At 31.8% G+C, this 25,470-nt stretch overlaps 1 long non-coding RNA gene across 2 annotated transcripts in view; it reads right to left on the bottom strand.

The window, feature by feature from the left end:
- Positions 1 to 18,289: 18,289 nt before the first annotated feature.
- LOC129924187 (uncharacterized) overlaps positions 18,290 to 25,470 on the bottom strand; it is a 269,681-nt gene continuing 262,500 nt past the window's right edge. For both annotated transcript variants that reach the window (XR_008776168.1, XR_008776167.1), the window contains one exon: positions 18,290 to 18,420. This is a non-coding gene — a long non-coding RNA (uncharacterized LOC129924187). The remainder of the gene's footprint in view (positions 18,421 to 25,470) is intronic.

Below are 25,470 nucleotides of genomic sequence, written 5' to 3'. Positions count from 1 at the left end.
CATCACTGATCTCCGGCACCTATTTCTTTACAAAAAAGCACTGATTACCTGTATATTCTTTAACAATAACAGTTTATTATTCTCAGGAATTAGTCATTCAAAAGACGGTGAGGAAAAGAATGGTCGACAAACCTTGTGTGGTGCCTTAACAGTCCAACAGACTAAGGGATAGATAAAGGTGAATTTAATTTATATCTTGATCTATATAAGTTGATTTACTGGACTAAAAATCTAGATATTGGTAAAACTTTGCTATTCTATTCTAAATCTAGTGTGACATTCCATATTTTTTATTCTGATTTTAGATAGATCTTGATTAGATCTAGATCCCATATGTATAGGACTTAGCACTAGATCTCTAGAAATTATTGTATATGATGCTAGATCTAGAAAATCTAGACTTGATCATAGAAATCTTCAAGAAAAATAATGAACTAACCTAGACAGATCTCTTGAATTACATTGTAAATCATCTTGTTGAATTATCTCCACCACCTTCAGTCAATAGACAACTATGGCTCATACGAGAACAAGAGCCTCTGCGTTGGCATCGACTATTTTCCAATTATTTCTGTTCAGCTTCATTCATATTAAAATACATTTTAAATGTTTTTATTACTTAATAGAAAAGATCTAGAATTTTAATAAGAATCTAGTCTATCTAGATCTAAAATTCTAGATCCACCCAATTTTATGTATACAAGTAGTATGGGTTTAGGATTGGCTTAATAGTATTTATCTTGAATCAGTTTGTTAATCTACATTATATGGGTATGATAGTTGTACATCTTCTACTAGATCAAGTTAAATATAGCTATCCTTTTCTAGATGTAATGTGAAAGTGTACCTTATAGTATTTTTCATTCTTAGGTGGATCTTGATAAAACTGCCTGGTTTAGTGGTTTGCACGAGACGGTTGACACAATGATCTGAAGTTCAAACTGCCATTTTCTACTGTCCGCTGCGAGATCTTGGCTGGAATATAAAAGGAATGTCCAAAATATTTAAATGACAAACAGGATGGGAACTGATTATGAGGAATGTATGTCCAGTTTTTTTTTTTTTTAAATACAGATATGAAAGATGACAGTACCCTAACTTAGAGTCATAGGAGTTTCATTAATTTATTTACTCAGATGCTGAAACAGACATCTGGCATATTCCTATAATCAGTATCATGGCCTTTGTATACAACAAAATTGATTGGAACTCCTAGACTAGAAATATAATTCAAGATTTAAATAAGGCACTGGTCATAGTTTTAGAAAGAGTGGCTAGCATTCTGGTAAGATATTTTATTAATAATTAGAAATTAAATTAAATTTTATTTAATGATTTTAAATTTCCTTTTTAAGACTTATGGTCCATTTTTTCCACATTTGTGTACAAAGAAGGAAGAAAGAGAGATGGGAAGACATCAAAGAATGTGCAGGTCTGCCATGAAATGGTTTATCCATGGCTAAGTACATAGAGGAATATAGAAGGGCTGTTGACAGATCTTGTGTGGTGCCCCCATGGTTCAAGAGACTGATTGATAGGTAATGGTAAGAATTTAATGTATTTTGTAAAACAATTATAAAAATTGGTGTTAATTACATTAAGGGACTTAATCACTTTTTTTATTTCCAGAAAATAATACCAGGGTTATGGTCCTTTCACTGTTGAGTTCCAGGATGAAGAATGAAAGACAGAGAGCAATGTGAAGACATCTTATCTTATCTTATATAATACAGACGTTACTTCAAAAAAGAAGATGATTACGTCCTACGCGTCATGCATTTAGTCATGCATATTAACCAATGACTCAAATTCTGCCAAGTCACTGGTTTTCCTGGCTAGCTCAGACCACCCATTCCATGCTCTAATAGCACTAGGGAAGAAGGAGTATTTGTACAAATTTGTCCTAGCATATGGGACGAGGAATGTGCCTTTATCTTTGTGTCTGTCAGAGTATTTTATTAAATTTTGTTTTTGTATTTGAAGATTATGGTTCAGTGTTTTATGTATTATTGCTACTTTACTTTTGAGCCTTCTGTCCTGAAGGCTTTCTAAATTTAGTGATTTTACTAAAGGTGTTACTCTAGTCAAATGTGAATATTCGTTTGTTATGAATCGCACTGCTCTATTTTGTGTCTGTTCTAGTTTCTTTATTTTTTTCTTGAGTTGAGGGGTCCCAAACAGAGGATGCATATTCTATTATTGGCCTAACCAAGGTTAAATAACATTTTAGTTTTATGTTCTTATTTGATTTATAGAAATTTCTTTTAATAAATCCTAATGCTTTGTTTGATTTTTTTGTAGTTTTATCAATATGTGGATTCCATGACAGTTTTTCATTTATTAATAACACCTAGGTATTTTGCGTTTTTAGTCTGTGTTACTGGTTTGCCATGAATAAGATAAGTGGAATTAATTTGTTTTAGTTTTTCTTTTGTTACTCTTAACAACTGACATTTTTCTGGGTGGAAAGACATGCTCCAATTTGATTCCCATTTCTGTAATTCATCTAATTCTCTTTGTAAAATATCTGTGTCTTGTGTTGTTTTTATTGTTCTATATATTATGCAATCGTCTGCAAATAATCTGACTTTTGTTCCTGAAGTAATGCAATTTGGTAAATCATTTATGTAAATTAAAAGTAGTGGACCCAAGACTGTTCCTTGAGGTACACCTGAGTTTACTGTTATCGGTGTTGATTTAGAACCATTTATTATTACAGTTTGTTCTCTCCCTATCAGAAAGTCTTTAATCCACTGATGCAGTGGACCATTATTGCCGAAACATTTTAATTTTTTAAGCAAATTATGGTGGTGAACTTTGTCAAAAGCCTTAGAAAAATCTAGTAAGAAAGCATCTATTTGTTCACTATTATCTAAACCTTTTGAAAAATCATCAATTAGACATATTAGTTGAGTTTCACATGATCTATATTTCCTAAAGTCATGTTGGTATGGTGTGAGGACATTATGTTTGTCTAAGTGGTTTATGATGTTGCTACACATTATGTGTTCTAGGATTTTACATGTGATGCTGGTAAGTGACACTGGTCTGTAGTTTCCTGGGTCAGATTTTTCTCCTTTTTTAAATAGGGGGGTGACATAAGCTTCTTTCCAGTCCTTTGGTACTCTGCCCTGGTTAAGTGAAGCCTGAAAGAGTATTTTGAACACTGGGGCTAGCTCATTACTTAGTTCTTTGAGTAATCTAGCTGGAATACCATCAGGTCCAGAAGCTTTATTTGGTTTGGTGTTGGCTAATAGTTTTTGAATTCTATTTTCTTGTACTACTATATCTTCTATGTTGTATACTTGTTGGTTCAAATTCAGTAATATCTCTTTGTCTCCTGGGGCTGAGAATGCTGATGCATAGTATTTGTTTAGAATGTTTGCTTTAGTTTCATTATCATTATGTATTATGTTATGTTCATCTTTTAATGGCGCTACGCCTGTTGTTTCCATTTTCTTAGACCTAATGTATGACCATAGGTTTTTGTTGTTATCTTTAGATATTACATTGTTTATGTATTCACTCTGCAGCTGTCTGCTTACTTTTTGGGTTAAGTGTTTAATTTTTATATACTTTTTGTAAACTCTTTCTGCATTAGTTTCTTAAAATTTTTTATATAGGTTTTCCTTCTGTTTACAAAGCTTCTTTAGTCTATTATTAAACCAGCATTTATTTATTTTGTTTGATGTGTATCTTTTAAGATGGTTTTTAATGAAATTCCAGAGGTCATCGACTGGTTGGTTAATGTCTTTTTCTAATAAGAATGTTTGTTGAAAGTTTAATGCAGCTTGGTGTAGTTGTGTTAGGTTACATTTATTCCAGAGTAAGATTTTTCTTTTGGGTTTTGTATTGGCTACTGCTTTTATCTGACTGTATATTTTTATGATCTCATGGTCTGATAGACCAGGGATAATATCATAATCAACTACTAATCCAGGTCTGTTGGTTAAGAAGAGATCTAATGTGTTGTTTAATCTAGTTGGCTTTTTAATGATTTGATCTAAACTTAGGTTTATATTTAATATTAGAATCATCATTAGAGTTTGTCTAGTAGAGTCTAGAAAAGAATGTATAGATTACTATAGTCCTAGTATTCTAGATTATTAGTCTAGATCTAACTAAAAATTTTCAATAAATATTCTGGATTTCTTCAGCTTGGTCCATGTCGATCCTATCGTCTTTGCCTTATGGTCTACCGTTCTTCTGTTTTCTTTGCTTTGAAATCTAGATTGACTAGATCTACACAATGTCAATATAATTTCTAGATCTATATATCTAAGACTAATTAGTATGGGCTTAATATTACTGTATTATTTAGTTTAACTACAATTTTTCAGGTCAGCAGCATTACAGTAAGCACTGGTACAGCGTACCGGCACTTTTTTCAATGCAGCGAAAAAGTTACTTTTGTATTTTAAAGTTTATTATTTATTTATTAGATGTTAAAAGGCAATCCATCACTGATCTCTGGCACCTATTTCTTTACAAAAAAGCACTGATTACCTGTATATTCTTTAACAATAACAGTTTATTATTCTCAGGAATTAGTCATTCAAAAGACGGTGAGGAAAAGAATGGTCGACAAACCTTGTGTGGTGCCTTAACAGTCCAACAGACTAAGGGATAGATAAAGGTGAATTTAATTTATATCTTGATCTATATAAGTTGATTTACTGGACTAAAAATCTAGATATTGGTAAAACTTTGCTATTCTATTCTAAATCTAGTGTGACATTCCATATTTTTAATTCTGATTTTAGATAGATCTTGATTAGATCTAGATCCCATATGTATAGGACTTAGCACTAGATCTCTAGAAATTATTGTATATGATGCTAGATCTAGAAAATCTAGACTTGATCATAGAAATCTTCAAGAAAAATAATGAACTAACCTAGACAGATCTCTTGAATTACATTGTAAATCATCTTGTTGAATTATCTCCACCACCTTCAGTCAATAGACAACTATGGCTCATACGAGAACAAGAGCCTCTGCGTTGGCATCGACTATTTTCCAATCATTTCTGTTCAGCTTCATTCATATTAAAATACATTTTAAAGGTTTTTATTACTTAATAGAAAAGATCTAGAATTTTAATAAGAATCTAGTCTATCTAGATCTAAAATTCTAGATCCACCCAATTTTATGTATACAAGTAGTATGGGTGTAGGATTGGCTTAATAGTATTTATCTTGAATCAGTTTGTTAATCTACATTATATGGGTATGATAGTTGTACATCTTCTACTAGATCAAGTTAAATATAGCTATCCTTTTCTAGATGTAATGTGAAAGTGTACCTTATAGTATTTTTCATTCTTAGGTGGATCTTGATAAAACTGCCTGGTTTTGTGGTTTGCACGAGACGGTTGACACAATGATCTGAAGTTCAAACTGCCATTTTCTACTGTCCGCTGCGAGATCTTGGCTGGAATATAAAAGGAATGTCCAAAATATTTAAATGACAAATAGGATGGGAACTGATTATGAGGAATGTATGTCCAGTTTTTTTTGTTTTTTTTTAAATACAGATATGAAAGATGACAGTACCCTAACTTAGAGTCATAGGAATTTCATTAATTTATTTACTCAGATGCTGAAACAGACATCTGGCATATTCCTATAATCAGTATCATGGCCTTTGTATACAACAAAATTGATTGGAACTCCTAGACTAGAAATATAATTCAAGATTTAAATAAGGCACTGGTCATAGTTTTAGAAAGAGTGGCTAGCATTCTGGTAAGATATTTTATTAATAATTAGAAATAAAATTAAATTTTATTTAATGATTTTAAATTTCCTTTTAAGACTTATGGTCCATTTTTTCCACATTTGTGTACAAAGAAGGAAGAAAGAGAGATGGGAAAACATCAAAGAATGTGCAGGTCTGCCATGAAATGGTTTATCCATGGCTAAGTACATAGAGGAATATAGAAGGGCTGTTGACAGATCTTGTGTGGTGCCCCCATGGTTCAACAGACTGATTGATAGGTAATGGTAAGAATTTAATGTATTTTGTAAAACAATTATAAAAATTGGTGTTAATTACATTAAGGGACTTAATCACTTTTTTTATTTCCAGAAAATAATACCAGGGTTATGGTCCTTTCACTGTTGAGTTCCAGGATGAAGAATGAAAGACAGAGAGCAATGTGAAGACATCTTATCTTATCTTATATAATACAGACGTTACTTCAAAAAAGAAGATGATTACGTCCTACGCGTCATGCATTTAGTCATGCATATTAACCAATGACTCAAATTCTGCCAAGTCACTGGTTTTCCTGGCTAGCTCAGACCACCCATTCCATGCTCTAATAGCACTAGGGAAGAAGGAGTATTTGTACAAATTTGTCCTAGCATATGGGACGAGGAATGTGCCTTTATCTTTGTGTCTGTCAGAGTATTTTATTAAATTTTGTTTTTGTATTTGAAGATTATGGTTCAGTGTTTTATGTATTATTGCTACTTTACTTTTGAGCCTTCTGTCCTGAAGGCTTTCTAAATTTAGTGATTTTACTAAAGGTGTTACTCTAGTCAAATGTGAATATTCGTTTGTTATGAATCGCACTGCTCTATTTTGTGTCTGTTCTAGTTTCTTTATTTTTTTCTTGAGTTGAGGGGTCCCAAACAGAGGATGCATATTCTATTATTGGCCTAACCAAGGTTAAATAACATTTTAGTTTTATGTTCTTATTTGATTTATAGAAATTTCTTTTAATAAATCCTAATGCTTTGTTTGATTTTTTTGTAGTTTTATCAATATGTGGATTCCATGACAGTTTTTCATTTATTAATAACACCTAGGTATTTTGCGTTTTTAGTCTGTGTTACTGGTTTGCCATGAATAAGATAAGTGGAATTAATTTGTTTTAGTTTTTCTTTTGTTACTCTTAACAACTGACATTTTTCTGGGTGGAAAGACATGCTCCAATTTGATTCCCATTTCTGTAATTCATCTAATTCTCTTTGTAAAATATCTGTGTCTTGTGTTGTTTTTATTGTTCTATATATTATGCAATCGTCTGCAAATAATCTGACTTTTGTTCCTGAAGTAATGCAATTTGGTAAATCATTTATGTAAATTAAAAGTAGTGGACCCAAGACTGTTCCTTGAGGTACACCTGAGTTTACTGTTATCGGTGTTGATTTAGAACCATTTATTATTACAGTTTGTTCTCTCCCTATCAGAAAGTCTTTAATCCACTGATGCAGTGGACCATTATTGCCGAAACATTTTAATTTTTTAAGCAAATTATGGTGGTGAACTTTGTCAAAAGCCTTAGAAAAATCTAGTAAGAAAGCATCTATTTGTTCACTATTATCTAAACCTTTTGAAAAATCATCAATTAGACATATTAGTTGAGTTTCACATGATCTATATTTCCTAAAGCCATGTTGGTATGGTGTGAGGACATTATGTTTGTCTAAGTGGTTTATGATGTTGCTACACATTATGTGTTCTAGGATTTTACATGTGATGCTGGTAAGTGACACTGGTCTGTAGTTTCCTGGGTCAGATTTTTCTCCTTTTTTAAATAGGGGGGTGACATAAGCTTCTTTCCAGTCCTTTGGTACTCTGCCCTGGTTAAGTGAAGCCTGAAAGAGTATTTTGAACACTGGGGCTAGCTCATTACTTAGTTCTTTGAGTAATCTAGCTGGAATACCATCAGGTCCAGAAGCTTTATTTGGTTTGGTGTTGGCTAATAGTTTTTGAATTCTATTTTCTTGTACTACTATATCTTCTATGTTGTATACTTGTTGGTTCAAATTCAGTAATATCTCTTTGTCTCCTGGGGCTGAGAATGCTGATGCATAGTATTTGTTTAGAATGTTTGCTTTAGTTTCATTATCATTATGTATTATGTTATGTTCATCTTTTAATGGCGCTACGCCTGTTGTTTCCATTTTCTTAGACCTAATGTATGACCATAGGTTTTTGTTGTTATCTTTAGATATTACATTGTTTATGTATTCACTCTGCAGCTGTCTGCTTACTTTTTGGGTTAAGTGTTTAATTTTTATATACTTTTTGTAAACTCTTTCTGCATTAGTTTCTTAAAATTTTTTATATAGGTTTTCCTTCTGTTTACAAAGCTTCTTTAGTCTATTATTAAACCAGCATTTATTTATTTTGTTTGATGTGTATCTTTTAAGATGGTTTTTAATGAAATTCCAGAGGTCATCGACTGGTTGGTTAATGTCTTTTTCTAATAAGAATGTTTGTTGAAAGTTTAATGCAGCTTGGTGTAGTTGTGTTAGGTTACATTTATTCCAGAGTAAGATTTTTCTTTTGGGTTTTGTATTGGCTACTGCTTTTATCTGACTGTATATTTTTATGATCTCATGGTCTGATAGACCAGGGATAATATCATAATCAACTACTAATCCAGGTCTGTTGGTTAAGAAGAGATCTAATGTGTTGTTTAATCTAGTTGGCTTTTTAATGATTTGATCTAAACTTAGGTTTATATTTAATATTAGAATCATCATTAGAGTTTGTCTAGTAAAGTCTAGAAAAGAATGTATAGATTACTATAGTCCTAGTATTCTAGATTATTAGTCTAGATCTAACTAAAAATTTTCAATAAATATTCTGGATTTCTTCAGCTTGGTCCATGTCGATCCTATCGTCTTTGCCTTATGGTCTACCGTTCTTCTGTTTTCTTTGCTTTGAAATCTAGATTGACTAGATCTACACAATGTCAATATAATTTCTAGATCTATATATCTAAGACTAATTAGTATGGGCTTAATATTACTGTATTATTTAGTTTAACTACAATTTTTCAGGTCAGCAGCATTACAGTTAGCACTGGTACAGCGTACCGGCACTTTTTTCAATGCAGCGAAAAAGTTACTTTTGTATTTTAAAGTTTATTATTTATTTATTAGATGTTAAAAGGCAATCCATCACTGATCTCCGGCACCTATTTCTTTACAAAAAAGCACTGATTACCTGTATATTCTTTAACAATAACAGTTTATTATTCTCAGGAATTAGTCATTCAAAAGACGGTGAGGAAAAGAATGGTCGACAAACCTTGTGTGGTGCCTTAACAGTCCAACAGACTAAGGGATAGATAAAGGTGAATTTAATTTATATCTTGATCTATATAAGTTGATTTACTGGACTAAAAATCTAGATATTTTTAAAACTTTGCTATTCTATTCTAAATCTAGTGTGACATTCCATATTTTTTATTCTGATTTTAGATAGATCTTGATTAGATCTAGATCCCATATGTATAGGACTTAGCACTAGATCTCTAGAAATTATTGTATATGATGCTAGATCTAGAAAATCTAGACTTGATCATAGAAATCTTCAAGAAAAATAATGAACTAACCTAGACAGATCTCTTGAATTACATTGTAAATCATCTTGTTGAATTATCTCCACCACCTTCAGTCAATAGACAACTATGGCTCATACGAGAACAAGAGCCTCTGCGTTGGCATCGACTATTTTCCAATTATTTCTGTTCAGCTTCATCCATATTAAAATACATTTTAAAGGTTTTTATTACTTAATAGAAAAGATCTAGAATTTTAATAAGAATCTAGTCTATCTAGATCTAAAATTCTAGATCCACCCAATTTTATGTATACAAGTAGTATGGGTGTAGGATTGGCTTAATAGTATTTATCTTGAATCAGTTTGTTAATCTACATTATATGGGTATGATAGTTGTACATCTTCTACTAGATCAAGTTAAATATAGCTATCCTTTTCTAGATGTAATGTGAAAGTGTACCTTATAGTATTTTTCATTCTTAGGTGGATCTTGATAAAACTGCCTGGTTTAGTGGTTTGCACGAGACGGTTGACACAATGATCTGAAGTTCAAACTGCCATTTTCTACTGTCCGCTGCGAGATCTTGGCTGGAATATAAAAGGAATGTCCAAAATATTTAAATGACAAATAGGATGGGAACTGATTATGAGGAATGTATGTCCAGTTTTTTTTGTTTTTTTTTAAATACAGATATGAAAGATGACAGTACCCTAACTTAGAGTCATAGGAATTTCATTAATTTATTTACTCAGATGCTGAAACAGACATCTGGCATATTCCTATAATCAGTATCATGGCCTTTGTATACAACAAAATTGATTGGAACTCCTAGACTAGAAATATAATTCAAGATTTAAATAAGGCACTGGTCATAGTTTTAGAAAGAGTGGCTAGCATTCTGGTAAGATATTTTATTAATAATTAGAAATTAAATTAAATTTTATTTAATGATTTTAAATTTCCTTTTTAAGACTTATGGTCCATTTTTTCCACATTTGTGTACAAAGAAGGAAGAAAGAGAGATGGGAAGACATCAAAGAATGTGCAGGTCTGCCATGAAATGGTTTATCCATGGCTAAGTACATAGAGGAATATAGAAGGGCTGTTGACAGATCTTGTGTGGTGCCCCCATGGTTCAACAGACTGATTGATAGGTAATGGTAAGAATTTAATGTATTTTGTAAAACAATTATAAAAATTGGTGTTAATTACATTAAGGGACTTAATCACTTTTTTTATTTCCAGAAAATAATACCAGGGTTATGGTCCTTTCACTGTTGAGTTCCAGGATGAAGAATGAAAGACAGAGAGCAATGTGAAGACATCTTATCTTATCTTATATAATACAGACGTTACTTCAAAAAAGAAGATGATTACGTCCTACGCGTCATGCATTTAGTCATGCATATTAACCAATGACTCAAATTCTGCCAAGTCACTGGTTTTCCTGGCTAGCTCAGACCACCCATTCCATGCTCTAATAGCACTAGGGAAGAAGGAGTATTTGTACAAATTTGTCCTAGCATATGGGACGAGGAATGTGCCTTTATCTTTGTGTCGGTCAGAGTATTTTATTAAATTTTGTTTTTGTATTTGAAGATTATGGTTCAGTGTTTTATGTATTATTGCTACTTTACTTTTGAGCCTTCTGTCCTGAAGGCTTTCTAAATTTAGTGATTTTACTAAAGGTGTTACTCTAGTCAAATGTGAATATTCGTTTGTTATGAATCGCACTGCTCTATTTTGTGTCTGTTCTAGTTTCTTTATTTTTTTCTTGAGTTGAGGGGTCCCAAACAGAGGATGCATATTCTATTATTGGCCTAACCAAGGTTAAATAACATTTTAGTTTTATGTTCTTATTTGATTTATAGAAATTTCTTTTAATAAATCCTAATGCTTTGTTTGATTTTTTTGTAGTTTTATCAATATGTGGATTCCATGACAGTTTTTCATTTATTAATAACACCTAGGTATTTTGCGTTTTTAGTCTGTGTTACTGGTTTGCCATGAATAAGATAAGTGGAATTAATTTGTTTTAGTTTTTCTTTTGTTACTCTTAACAACTGACATTTTTCTGGGTGGAAAGACATGCTCCAATTTGATTCCCATTTCTGTAATTCATCTAATTCTCTTTGTAAAATATCTGTGTCTTGTGTTGTTTTTATTGTTCTATATATTATGCAATCGTCTGCAAATAATCTGACTTTTGTTCCTGAAGTAATGCAATTTGGTAAATCATTTATGTAAATTAAAAGTAGTGGACCCAAGACTGTTCCTTGAGGTACACCTGAGTTTACTGTTATCGGTGTTGATTTAGAACCATTTATTATTACAGTTTGTTCTCTCCCTATCAGAAAGTCTTTAATCCACTGATGCAGTGGACCATTATTGCCGAAACATTTTAATTTTTTAAGCAAATTATGGTGGTGAACTTTGTCAAAAGCCTTAGAAAAATCTAGTAAGAAAGCATCTATTTGTTCACTATTATCTAAACCTTTTGAAAAATCATCAATTAGACATATTAGTTGAGTTTCACATGATCTATATTTCCTAAAGCCATGTTGGTATGGTGTGAGGACATTATGTTTGTCTAAGTGGTTTATGATGTTGCTACACATTATGTGTTCTAGGATTTTACATGTGATGCTGGTAAGTGACACTGGTCTGTAGTTTCCTGGGTCAGATTTTTCTCCTTTTTTAAATAGGGGGGTGACATAAGCTTCTTTCCAGTCCTTTGGTACTCTGCCCTGGTTAAGTGAAGCCTGAAAGAGTATTTTGAACACTGGGGCTAGCTCATTACTTAGTTCTTTGAGTAATCTAGCTGGAATACCATCAGGTCCAGAAGCTTTATTTGGTTTGGTGTTGGCTAATAGTTTTTGAATTCTATTTTCTTGTACTACTATATCTTCTATGTTGTATACTTGTTGGTTCAAATTCAGTAATATCTCTTTGTCTCCTGGGGCTGAGAATGCTGATGCATAGTATTTGTTTAGAATGTTTGCTTTAGTTTCATTATCATTATGTATTATGTTATGTTCATCTTTTAATGGCGCTACGCCTGTTGTTTCCATTTTCTTAGACCTAATGTATGACCATAGGTTTTTGTTGTTATCTTTAGATATTACATTGTTTATGTATTCACTCTGCAGCTGTCTGCTTACTTTTTGGGTTAAGTGTTTAATTTTTATATACTTTTTGTAAACTCTTTCTGCATTAGTTTCTTAAAATTTTTTATATAGGTTTTCCTTCTGTTTACAAAGCTTCTTTAGTCTATTATTAAACCAGCATTTATTTATTTTGTTTGATGTGTATCTTTTAAGATGGTTTTTAATGAAATTCCAGAGGTCATCGACTGGTTGGTTAATGTCTTTTTCTAATAAGAATGTTTGTTGAAAGATTAATGCAGCTTGGTGTAGTTGTGTTAGGTTACATTTATTCCAGAGTAAGATTTTTCTTTTGGGTTTTGTATTGGCTACTGCTTTTATCTGACTGTATATTTTTATGATCTCATGGTCTGATAGACCAGGGATAATATCATAATCAACTACTAATCCAGGTCTGTTGGTTAAGAAGAGATCTAATGTGTTGTTTAATCTAGTTGGCTTTTTAATGATTTGATCTAAACTTAGGTTTATATTTAATATTAGAATCATCATTAGAGTTTGTCTAGTAAAGTCTAGAAAAGAATGTATAGATTACTATAGTCCTAGTATTCTAGATTATTAGTCTAGATCTAACTAAAAATTTTCAATAAATATTCTGGATTTCTTCAGCTTGGTCCATGTCGATCCTATCGTCTTTGCCTTATGGTCTACCGTTCTTCTGTTTTCTTTGCTTTGAAATCTAGATTGACTAGATCTACACAATGTCAATATAATTTCTAGATCTATATATCTAAGACTAATTAGTATGGGCTTAATATTACTGTATTATTTAGTTTAACTACAATTTTTCAGGTCAGCAGCATTACAGTAAGCACTGGTACAGCGTACCGGCACTTTTTTCAATGCAGCGAAAAAGTTACTTTTGTATTTTAAAGTTTATTATTTATTTATTAGATGTTAAAAGGCAATCCATCACTGATCTCCGGCACCTATTTCTTTACAAAAAAGCACTGATTACCTGTATATTCTTTAACAATAACAGTTTATTATTCTCAGGAATTAGTCATTCAAAAGACGGTGAGGAAAAGAATGGTTGACAAACCTTGTGTGGTGCCTTAACAGTCCAACAGACTAAGGGATAGATAAAGGTGAATTTAATTTATATCTTGATCTATATAAGTTGATTTACTGGACTAAAAATCTAGATATTTTTAAAACTTTGCTATTCTATTCTAAATCTAGTGTGACATTCCATATTTTTTATTCTGATTTTAGATAGATCTTGATTAGATCTAGATCCCATATGTATAGGACTTAGCACTAGATCTCTAGAAATTATTGTATATGATACTAGATCTAGAAAATCTAGACTTGATCATAGAAATCTTCAAGAAAAATAATGAACTAACCTAGACAGATCTCTTGAATTACATTGTAAATCATCTTGTTGAATTATCTCCACCACCTTCAGTCAATAGACAACTATGGCTCATACGAGAACAAGAGCCTCTGCGTTGGCATCGACTATTTTCCAATCATTTCTGTTCAGCTTCATCCATATTAAAATACATTTTAAAGGTTTTTATTACTTAATAGAAAAGATCTAGAATTTTAATAAGAATCTAGTCTATCTAGATCTAAAATTCTAGATCCACCCAATTTTATGTATACAAGTAGTATGGGTGTAGGATTGGCTTAATAGTATTTATCTTGAATCAGTTTGTTAATCTACATTATATGGGTATGATAGTTGTACATCTTCTACTAGATCAAGTAAAATATAGCTATCCTTTTCTAGATGTAATGTGAAAGTGTACCTTATAGTATTTTTCATTCTTAGGTGGATCTTGATAAAACTGCCTGGTTTAGTGGTTTGCACGAGACGGTTGACACAATGATCTGAAGTTCAAACTGCCATTTTCTACTGTCCGCTGCGAGATCTTGGCTGGAATATAAAAGGAATGTCCAAAATATTTAAATGACAAATAGGATGGGAACTGATTATGAGGAATGTATGTCCAGTTTTTTTTGTTTTTTTTTTAAATACAGATATGAAAGATGACAGTACCCTAACTTAGAGTCATAGGAATTTCATTAATTTATTTACTCAGATGCTGAAACAGACATCTGGCATATTCCTATAATCAGTATCATGGCCTTTGTATACAACAAAATTGATTGGAACTCCTAGACTAGAAATATAATTCAAGATTTAAATAAGGCACTGGTCATAGTTTTAGAAAGAGTGGCTAGCATTCTGGTAAGATATTTTATTAATAATTAGAAATTAAATTAAATTTTATTTAATGATTTTAAATTTCCTTTTTAAGACTTATGGTCCATTTTTTCCACATTTGTGTACAAAGAAGGAAGAAAGAGAGATGGGAAGACATCAAAGAATGTGCAGGTCTGCCATGAAATGGTTTATCCATGGCTAAGTACATAGAGGAATATAGAAGGGCTGTTGACAGATCTTGTGTGGTGCCCCCATGGTTCAACAGACTGATTGATAGGTAATGGTAAGAATTTAATGTATTTTGTAAAACAATTATAAAAATTGGTGTTAATTACATTAAGGGACTTAATCACTTTTTTTATTTCCAGAAAATAATACCAGGGTTATGGTCCTTTCACTGTTGAGTTCCAGGATGAAGAATGAAAGACAGAGAGCAATGTGAAGACATCTTATCTTATCTTATATAATACAGACGTTACTTCAAAAAAGAAGATGATTACGTCCTACGCGTCATGCATTTAGTCATGCATATTAACCAATGACTCAAATTCTGCCAAGTCACTGGTTTTCCTGGCTAGCTCAGACCACCCATTCCATGCTCTAATAGCACTAGGGAAGAAGGAGTATTTGTACAAATTTGTCCTAGCATATGGGACGAGGAATGTGCCTTTATCTTTGTGTCTGTCAGAGTATTTTATTAAATTTTGTTTTTGTATTTGAAGATTATGGTTCAGTGTTTTATGTATTATTGCTACTTTACTTTTGAGCCTTCTGTCCTGAAGGCTTTCTAAATTTAGTGATTTTACTAAAGGTGTTACTCTAGTCAAATGTGAATATTCGTTTGTTATGAATCGCACTGCTCTATTTTGTGTCTGTTCTAGTTTCTTTATTTTTTTCTTGAGTTGAGGGGTCCCAAACAGAGGATGCATATTCTATTATTGGCCTAACCAAGGTTAAATAACATTTTAGTTTTATGTTCTTATTTGATTTATAGAAATTTCTTTTAATAAATCCTAATGCTTTGTTTGATTTTTTTGTAGTTTTATCAATATGTGGATTCCATGACAGTTTTTCATTTATTAATAACACCTAGGTATTTTGCGTTTTTAGTCTGTGTTACTGGTTTGCCATGAATAAGATAAGTGGAATTAATTTGTTTTAGTTTTTCTTTTGTTACTCTTAACAACTGACATTTTTCTGGGTGGAAAGACATGCTCCAATTTGATTCCCATTTCTGTAATTCATCTAATTCTCTTTGTAAAATATCTGTGTCTTGTGTTGTTTTTATTGTTCTATATATTATGCAATCGTCTGCAAATAATCTGACTTTTGTTCCTGAAGTAATGCAATTTGGTAAATCATTTATGTAAATTAAAAGTAGTGGACCCAAGACTGTTCCTTGAGGTACACCTGAGTTTACTGTTATCGGTGTTGATTTAGAACCATTTATTATTACAGTTTGTTCTCTCCCTATCAGAAAGTCTTTAATCCACTGATGCAGTGGACCATTATTGCCGAAACATTTTAATTTTTTAAGCAAATTATGGTGGTGAACTTTGTCAAAAGCCTTAGAAAAATCTAGTAAGAAAGCATCTATTTGTTCACTATTATCTAAACCTTTTGAAAAATCATCAATTAGACATATTAGTTGAGTTTCACATGATCTATATTTCCTAAAGCCATGTTGGTATGGTGTGAGGACATTATGTTTGTCTAAGTGGTTTATGATGTTGCTACATATTATGTGTTCTAGGATTTTACATGTGATGCTGGTAAGTGACACTGGTCTGTAGTTTCCTGGGTCAGATTTTTCTCCTTTTTTAAATAGGGGGGTGACATAAGCTTCTTTCCAGTCCTTTGGTACTCTGCCCTGGTTAAGTGAAGCCTGAAAGAGTATTTTGAACACTGGGGCTAGCTCATTACTTAGTTCTTTGAGTAATCTAGCTGGAATACCATCAGGTCCAGAAGCTTTATTTGGTTTGGTGTTGGCTAATAGTTTTTGAATTCTATTTTCTTGTACTACTATATCTTCTATGTTGTATACTTGGTTCAAATTCAGTAATATCTCTTTGTCTCCTGGGGCTGAGAATGCTGATGCATAGTATTTGTTTAGAATGTTTGCTTTAGTTTCATTATCATTATGTATTATGTTATGTTCATCTTTTAATGGCGCTACGCCTGTTGTTTCCATTTTCTTAGACCTAATGTATGACCATAGGTTTTTGTTGTTATCTTTAGATATTACATTGTTTATGTATTCACTCTGCAGCTGTCTGCTTACTTTTTGGGTTAAGTGTTTAATTTTTATATACTTTTTGTAAACTCTTTCTGCATTAGTTTCTTAAAATTTTTTATATAGGTTTTCCTTCTGTTTACAAAGCTTCTTTAGTCTATTATTAAACCAGCATTTATTTATTTTGTTTGATGTGTATCTTTTAAGATGGTTTTTAATGAAATTCCAGAGGTCATCGACTGGTTGGTTAATGTCTTTTTCTAATAAGAATGTTTGTTGAAAGTTTAATGCAGCTTGGTGTAGTTGTGTTAGGTTACATTTATTCCAGAGTAAGATTTTTCTTTTGGGTTTTGTATTGGCTACTGCTTTTATCTGACTGTATATTTTTATGATCTCATGGTCTGATAGACCAGGGATAATATCATAATCAACTACTAATCCAGGTCTGTTGGTTAAGAAGAGATCTAATGTGTTGTTTAATCTAGTTGGCTTTTTAATGATTTGATCTAAACTTAGGTTTATATTTAATATTAGAATCATCATTAGAGTTTGTCTAGTAAAGTCTAGAAAAGAATGTATAGATTACTATAGTCCTAGTATTCTAGATTATTAGTCTAGATCTAACTAAAAATTTTCAATAAATATTCTGGATTTCTTCAGCTTGGTCCATGTCGATCCTATCGTCTTTGCCTTATGGTCTACCGTTCTTCTGTTTTCTTTGCTTTGAAATCTAGATTGACTAGATCTACACAATGTCAATATAATTTCTAGATCTATATATCTAAGACTAATTAGTATGGGCTTAATATTACTGTATTATTTAGTTTAACTACAATTTTTCAGGTCAGCAGCATTACAGTAAGCACTGGTACAGCGTACCGGCACTTTTTTCAATGCAGCGAAAAAGTTACTTTTGTATTTTAAAGTTTATTATTTATTTATTAGATGTTAAAAGGCAATCCATCACTGATCTCCGGCACCTATTTCTTTACAAAAAAGCACTGATTACCTGTATATTCTTTAACAATAACAGTTTATTATTCTCAGGAATTAGTCATTCAAAAGACGGTGAGGAAAAGAATGGTCGACAAACCTTGTGTGGTGCCTTAACAGTCCAACAGACTAAGGGATAGATAAAGGTGAATTTAATTTATATCTTGATCTATATAAGTTGATTTACTGGACTAAAAATCTAGATATTGGTAAAACTTTGCTATTCTATTCTAAATCTAGTGTGACATTCCATATTTTTTATTCTGATTTTAGATAGATCTTGATTAGATCTAGATCCCATATGTATAGGACTTAGCACTAGATCTCTAGAAATTATTGTATATGATGCTAGATCTAGAAAATCTAGACTTGATCATAGAAATCTTCAAGAAAAATAATGAACTAACCTAGACAGATCTCTTGAATTACATTGTAAATCATCTTGTTGAATTATCTCCACCACCTTCAGTCAATAGACAACTATGGCTCATACGAGAACAAGAACCTCTGCGTTGGCATCGACTATTTTCCAATCATTTCTGTTCAGCTTCATTCATATTAAAATACATTTTAAAGGTTTTTATTACTTAATAGAAAAGATCTAGAATTTTAATAAGAATCTAGTCTATCTAGATCTAAAATTCTAGATCCACCCAATTTTATGTATACAAGTAGTATGGGTTTAGGATTGGCTTAATAGTATTTATCTTGAATCAGTTTGTTAATCTACATTATATGGGTATGATAGTTGTACATCTTCTACTAGATCAAGTTAAATATAGCTATCCTTTTCTAGATGTAATGTGAAAGTGTACCTTATAGTATTTTTCATTCTTAGGTGGATCTTGATAAAACTGCCTGGTTTAGTGGTTTGCACGAGACGGTTGACACAATGATCTGAAGTTCAAACTGCCATTTTCTACTGTCCGCTGCGAGATCTTGGCTGGAATATAAAAGGAATGTCCAAAATATTTAAATGACAAACAGGATGGGAACTGATTATGAGGAATGTATGTCCAGTTTTTTTTGTTTTTTTTTAAATACAGATATGAAAGATGACAGTACCCTAACTTAGAGTCATAGGAATTTCATTAATTTATTTACTCAGATGCTGAAACAGACATCTGGCATATTCCTATAATCAGTATCATGGCCTTTGTATACAACAAAATTGATTGGAACTCCTAGACTAGAAATATAATTCAAGATTTAAATAAGGCACTGGTCATAGTTTTAGAAAGAGTGGCTAGCATTCTGGTAAGATATTTTATTAATAATTAGAAATTAAATTAAATTTTATTTAATGATTTTAAATTTCCTTTTTAAGACTTATGGTCCATTTTTTCCACATTTGTGTACAAAGAAGGAAGAAAGAGAGATGGGAAGACATCAAAGAATGTGCAGGTCTGCCATGAAATGGTTTATCCATGGCTAAGTACATAGAGGAATATAGAAGGGCTGTTGACAGATCTTGTGTGGTGCCCCCATGGTTCAACAGACTGATTGATAGGTAATGGTAAGAATTTAATGTATTTTGTAAAACAATTATAAAAATTGGTGTTAATTACATTAAGGGACTTAATCACTTTTTTTATTTCCAGAAAATAATACCAGGGTTATGGTCCTTTTACTGTTGAGTTCCAGGATGAAGAATGAAAGACAGAGAGCAATGTGAAGACATCTTATCTTATCTTATATAATACAGACGTTACTTCAAAAAAGAAGATGATTACGTCCTACGCGTCATGCATTTAGTCATGCATATTAACCAATGACTCAAATTCTGCCAAGTCACTGGTTTTCCTGGCTAGCTCAGACCACCCATTCCATGCTCTAATAGCACTAGGGAAGAAGGAGTATTTGTACAAATTTGTCCTAGCATATGGGACGAGGAATGTGCCTTTATCTTTGTGTCGGTCAGAGTATTTTATTAAATTTTGTTTTTGTATTTGAAGATTATGGTTCAGTGTTTTATGTATTATTGCTACTTTACTTTTGAGCCTTCTGTCCTGAAGGCTTTCTAAATTTAGTGATTTTACTAAAGGTGTTACTCTAGTCAAATGTGAATATTCGTTTGTTATGAATCGCACTGCTCTATTTTGTGTCTGTTCTAGTTTCTTTATTTTTTTCTTGAGTTGAGGGGTCCCAAACAGAGGATGCATATTCTATTATTGGCCTAACCAAGGTTAAATAACATTTTAGTTTTATGTTCTTATTTGATTTATAGAAATTTCTTTTAATAAATCCTAATGCTTTGTTTGATTTTTTTGTAGTTTTATCAATATGTGGATTCCATGACAGTTTTTCATTTATTAATAACACCTAGGTATTTTGCGTTTTTAGTCTGTGTTACTGGTTTGCCATGAATAAGATAAGTGGAATTAATTTGTTTTAGTTTTTCTTTTGTTACTCTTAACAACTGACATTTTTCTGGGTGGAAAGTCATGCTCCAATTTGATTCCCATTTCTGTAATTCATCTAATTCTCTTTGTAAAATATCTGTGTCTTGTGTTGTTTTTATTGTTCTATATATTATGCAATCGTCTGCAAATAATCTGACTTTTGTTCCTGAAGTAATGCAATTTGGTAAATCATTTATGTAAATTAAAAGTAGTGGACCCAAGACTGTTCCTTGAGGTACACCTGAGTTTACTGTTATCGGTGTTGATTTAGAACCATTTATTATTACAGTTTGTTCTCTCCCTATCAGAAAGTCTTTAATCCACTGATGCAGTGGACCATTATTGCCGAAACATTTTAATTTTTTAAGCAAATTATGGTGGTGAACTTTGTCAAAAGCCTTAGAAAATCTAGTAAGAAAGCATCTATTTGTTCACTATTATCTAAACCTTTTGAAAAATCATCAATTAGACATATTAGTTGAGTTTCACATGATCTATATTTCCTAAAGCCATGTTGGTATGGTGTGAGGACATTATGTTTGTCTAAGTGGTTTATGATGTTGCTACACATTATGTGTTCTAGGATTTTACATGTGATGCTGGTAAGTGACACTGGTCTGTAGTTTCCTGGGTCAGATTTTTCTCCTTTTTTAAATAGGGGGGTGACATAAGCTTCTTTCCAGTCCTTTGGTACTCTGCCCTGGTTAAGTGAAGCCTGAAAGAGTATTTTGAACACTGGGGCTAGCTCATTACTTAGTTCTTTGAGTAATCTAGCTGGAATACCATCAGGTCCAGAAGCTTTATTTGGTTTGGTGTTGGCTAATAGTTTTTGAATTCTATTTTCTTGTACTACTATATCTTCTATGTTGTATACTTGGTTCAAATTCAGTAATATCTCTTTGTCTCCTGGGGCTGAGAATGCTGATGCATAGTATTTGTTTAGAATGTTTGCTTTAGTTTCATTATCATTATGTATTATGTTATGTTCATCTTTTAATGGCGCTACGCCTGTTGTTTCCATTTTCTTAGACCTAATGTATGACCATAGGTTTTTGTTGTTATCTTTAGATATTACATTGTTTATGTATTCACTCTGCAGCTGTCTGCTTACTTTTTGGGTTAAGTGTTTAATTTTTATATACTTTTTGTAAACTCTTTCTGCATTAGTTTCTTAAAATTTTTTATATAGGTTTTCCTTCTGTTTACAAAGCTTCTTTAGTCTATTATTAAACCAGCATTTATTTATTTTGTTTGATGTGTATCTTTTAAGATGGTTTTTAATGAAATTCCAGAGGTCATCGACTGGTTGGTTAATGTCTTTTTCTAATAAGAATGTTTGTTGAAAGTTTAATGCAGCTTGGTGTAGTTGTGTTAGGTTACATTTATTCCAGAGTAAGATTTTTCTTTTGGGTTTTGTATTGGCTACTGCTTTTATCTGACTGTATATTTTTATGATCTCATGGTCTGATAGACCAGGGATAATATCATAATCAACTACTAATCCAGGTCTGTTGGTTAAGAAGAGATCTAATGTGTTGTTTAATCTAGTTGGCTTTTTAATGATTTGATCTAAACTTAGGTTTATATTTAATATTAGAATCATCATTAGAGTTTGTCTAGTAAAGTCTAGAAAAGAATGTATAGATTACTATAGTCCTAGTATTCTAGATTATTAGTCTAGATCTAACTAAAAATTTTCAATAAATATTCTGGATTTCTTCAGCTTGGTCCATGTCGATCCTATCGTCTTTGCCTTATGGTCTACCGTTCTTCTGTTTTCTTTGCTTTGAAATCTAGATTGACTAGATCTACACAATGTCAATATAATTTCTAGATCTATATATCTAAGACTAATTAGTATGGGCTTAATATTACTGTATTATTTAGTTTAACTACAATTTTTCAGGTCAGCAGCATTACAGTAAGCACTGGTACAGCGTACCGGCACTTTTTTCAATGCAGCGAAAAAGTTACTTTTGTATTTTAAAGTTTATTATTTATTTATTAGATGTTAAAAGGCAATCCATCACTGATCTCCGGCACCTATTTCTTTACAAAAAAGCACTGATTACCTGTATATTCTTTAACAATAACAGTTTATTATTCTCAGGAATTAGTCATTCAAAAGACGGTGAGGAAAAGAATGGTCGACAAACCTTGTGTGGTGCCTTAACAGTCCAACAGACTAAGGGATAGATAAAGGTGAATTTCATTTATATCTTGATCTATATAAGTTGATTTACTGGACTAAAAATCTAGATATTTTTAAAACTTTGCTATTCTATTCTAAATCTAGTGTGACATTCCATATTTTTTATTCTGATTTTAGATAGATCTTGATTAGATCTAGATCCCATATGTATAGGACTTAGCACTAGATCTCTAGAAATTATTGTATATGATGCTAGATCTAGAAAATCTAGACTTGATCATAGAAATCTTCAAGAAAAATAATGAACTAACCTAGACAGATCTCTTGAATTACATTGTAAATCATCTTGTTGAATTATCTCCACCACCTTCAGTCAATAGACAACTATGGCTCATACGAGAACAAGAGCCTCTGCGTTGGCATCGACTATTTTCCAATCATTTCTGTTCAGCTTCATCCATATTAAAATACATTTTAAAGGTTTTTATTACTTAATAGAAAAGATCTAGAATTTTAATAAGAATCTAGTCTATCTAGATCTAAAATTCTAGATCCACCCAATTTTATGTATACAAGTAGTATGGGTGTAGGATTGGCTTAATAGTATTTATCTTGAATCAGTTTGTTAATCTACATTATATGGGTATGATAGTTGTACATCTTCTACTAGATCAAGTTAAATATAGCTATCCTTTTCTAGATGTAATGTGAAAGTGTACCTTATAGTATTTTTCATTCTTAGGTGGATCTTGATAAAACTGCCTGGTTTAGTGGTTTGCACGAGACGGTTGACACAATGATCTGAAGTTCAAACTGCCATTTTCTACTGTCCGCTGCGAGATCTTGGCTGGAATATAAAAGGAATGTCCAAAATATTTAAATGACAAATAGGATGGGAACTGATTATGAGGAATGTATGTCCAGTTTTTTTTGTTTTTTTTTTAAATACAGATATGAAAGATGACAGTACCCTAACTTAGAGTCATAGGAATTTCATTAATTTATTTACTCAGATGCTGAAACAGACATCTGGCATATTCCTATAATCAGTATCATGGCCTTTGTATACAACAAAATTGATTGGAACTCCTAGACTAGAAATATAATTCAAGATTTAAATAAGGCACTGGTCATAGTTTTAGAAAGAGTGGCTAGCATTCTGGTAAGATATTTTATTAATAATTAGAAATTAAATTAAATTTTATTTAATGATTTTAAATTTTCTTTTTAAGACTTATGGTCCATTTTTTCCACATTTGTGTACAAAGAAGGAAGAAAGAGAGATGGGAAGACATCAAAGAATGTGCAGGTCTGCCATGAAATGGTTTATCCATGGCTAAGTACATAGAGGAATATAGAAGGGCTGTTGACAGATCTTGTGTGGTGCCCCCATGGTTCAACAGACTGATTGATAGGTAATGGTAAGAATTTAATGTATTTTGTAAAACAATTATAAAAATTGGTGTTAATTACATTAAGGGACTTAATCACTTTTTTTATTTCCAGAAAATAATACCAGGGTTATGGTCCTTTCACTGTTGAGTTCCAGGATGAAGAATGAAAGACAGAGAGCAATGTGAAGACATCTTATCTTATCTTATATAATACAGACGTTACTTCAAAAAAGAAGATGATTACGTCCTACGCGTCATGCATTTAGTCATGCATATTAACCAATGACTCAAATTCTGCCAAGTCACTGGTTTTCCTGGCTAGCTCAGACCACCCATTCCATGCTCTAATAGCACTAGGGAAGAAGGAGTATTTGTACAAATTTGTCCTAGCATATGGGACGAGGAATGTGCCTTTATCTTTGTGTCTGTCAGAGTATTTTATTAAATTTTGTTTTTGTATTTGAAGATTATGGTTCAGTGTTTTATGTATTATTGCTACTTTACTTTTGAGCCTTCTGTCCTGAAGGCTTTCTAAATTTAGTGATTTTACTAAAGGTGTTACTCTAGTCAAATGTGAATATTCGTTTGTTATGAATCGCACTGCTCTATTTTGTGTCTGTTCTAGTTTCTTTATTTTTTTCTTGAGTTGAGGGGTCCCAAACAGAGGATGCATATTCTATTATTGGCCTAACCAAGGTTAAATAACATTTTAGTTTTATGTTCTTATTTGATTTATAGAAATTTCTTTTAATAAATCCTAATGCTTTGTTTGATTTTTTTGTAGTTTTATCAATATGTGGATTCCATGACAGTTTTTCATTTATTAATAACACCTAGGTATTTTGCGTTTTTAGTCTGTGTTACTGGTTTGCCATGAATAAGATAAGTGGAATTAATTTGTTTTAGTTTTTCTTTTGTTACTCTTAACAACTGACATTTTTCTGGGTGGAAAGACATGCTCCAATTTGATTCCCATTTCTGTAATTCATCTAATTCTCTTTGTAAAATATCTGTGTCTTGTTTTGTTTTTATTGTTCTATATATTATGCAATCGTCTGCAAATAATCTGACTTTTGTTCCTGAAGTAATGCAATTTGGTAAATCATTTATGTAAATTAAAAGTAGTGGACCCAAGACTGTTCCTTGAGGTACACCTGAGTTTACTGTTATCGGTGTTGATTTAGAACCATTTATTATTACAGTTTGTTCTCTCCCTATCAGAAAGTCTTTAATCCACTGATGCAGTGGACCATTATTGCCGAAACATTTTAATTTTTTAAGCAAATTATGGTGGTGAACTTTGTCAAAAGCCTTAGAAAAATCTAGTAAGAAAGCATCTATTTGTTCACTATTATCTAAACCTTTTGAAAAATCATCAATTAGACATATTAGTTGAGTTTCACATGATCTATATTTCCTAAAGCCATGTTGGTATGGTGTGAGGACATTATGTTTGTCTAAGTGGTTTATGATGTTGCTACACATTATGTGTTCTAGGATTTTACATGTGATGCTGGTAAGTGACACTGGTCTGTAGTTTCCTGGGTCAGATTTTTCTCCTTTTTTAAATAGGGGGGTGACATAAGCTTCTTTCCAGTCCTTTGGTACTCTGCCCTGGTTAAGTGAAGCCTGAAAGAGTATTTTGAACA

The sequence above is a fragment of the Biomphalaria glabrata genome, unplaced genomic scaffold (assembly GCF_947242115.1).
Source record: "Biomphalaria glabrata unplaced genomic scaffold, xgBioGlab47.1 scaffold_19, whole genome shotgun sequence".
NCBI lineage: Eukaryota > Metazoa > Mollusca > Gastropoda > Planorbidae > Biomphalaria > Biomphalaria glabrata.
The sequence above is the reverse complement of the archived record's forward strand: the minus strand, read 5'-3'. Positions and strand labels throughout refer to the sequence as shown.